Raw genomic sequence first — 1340 nt, 5'->3', positions numbered from 1 at the left:
AGAGACAGACATTGGAAAAAACATTGCATTTAAAACTCCAGGAGAGACGGACAAACCTCCACTAGAGAGGACAGGCCTCGTCCTCGCCTAGAAAAACCCAAGTGAGAGACAATAACGCTTGAGGAAGCTGAAGGAATGTCTCAGGACTCTGTTTCACTGGCCCCCAGGATCCCGTGCTAACTGTCCAAGTTGGGGGCCAGCCAGGAAATGTCTTGGAGGACACAGGGGCCATCTTCTCAGGTTCAAAAAAGAGAACGGACACATTGTCAAAGGAAAGATTGGAATTACTGTCAGCCTATGATTGCTTCCAAAGTACTCACACCAGAAGGTTTGCATGGAGATTGGGGGGCTTCCCAAGCCATCAAGGTAAAAAATGTCTCTCTGCCCTATGTCCCAGTTATCCACATGGTTTTCATGGCACTGGCTCCCGGCTCGGCTGTTGAGCCAGTGAAACTCTTTTAGCAGGAGTTGAAGTGGCCATCAGCGGAAGGACAAAACCTCCACCGTGGGCTTCCCGTTTCAATACGAAGCCACCTATATCACCTCTTGGATATTAACATTGTCCTGGACTCTGAATCGCCACCCAGGATCTAGAATGCGCCTGACATGTCCACATGGTTTGATTCAGGTTCAGGTTAACCCCTCTCGATCACTTAGTGACATGGGACACTAGACCCTGGAATACCTTTACTTTCCAGATGAGAAAACTCACTCAAAAAGACATAGGTACTGACCCACAGGAACACAACTGGTTAAAAACAAAGCCACATTCCCAACCAGTGTCTGGAGCCAGAGCTCAGAGCCCCATATGCCTGTGCCCAGCTGAGCAGTCACCCTCTCCTGGACCTTCGAAAGATCTGAGCAGATCTTCCCCCCCATTCCCCCCTCCCACGCCCAAATATGTTTTTTCATAGGACGGCACTGAATCTGCAGCTCTGGAAGCGGGACAGATCTGATAGAGAATACGGAGAAGACGAAGGGGGAGGAGGGGAGAGTGGAGCACATCCTGGCCCACCAGGCTTGAGGATGATGTTCCCATTCAGAGAAGACAGTCCACACAGAAGACCACATGGCCAGCCCAAGATGAGACACGACGTCCCTCAAAGACCCACAGCCCTAGAATAGACAACACTGGAGAGACAGTGCGGGAACGGATTCCGCCACACCGAGGCATAGCACTAAGGGCGTGCAGCAGAAGAGCAAGGAAGTGGAGCAACAAGGTCCCCAGGGAATGCCAAAGGAGGACTTTGGGGGCAGGACTTGGTGCCCGCACAGACTGGACTGGAAAACACTGCTAAGGGCCAACAAACAGTCCGTAAACTAACTACAAGCTTTCCTTT

Source organism: Tenrec ecaudatus, unplaced genomic scaffold (assembly GCF_050624435.1).
Source record: "Tenrec ecaudatus isolate mTenEca1 unplaced genomic scaffold, mTenEca1.hap1 Scaffold_430, whole genome shotgun sequence".
Classification (NCBI taxonomy): Eukaryota; Metazoa; Chordata; class Mammalia; order Afrosoricida; family Tenrecidae; genus Tenrec; species Tenrec ecaudatus.
This window is presented reverse-complemented; position numbering follows the sequence as displayed.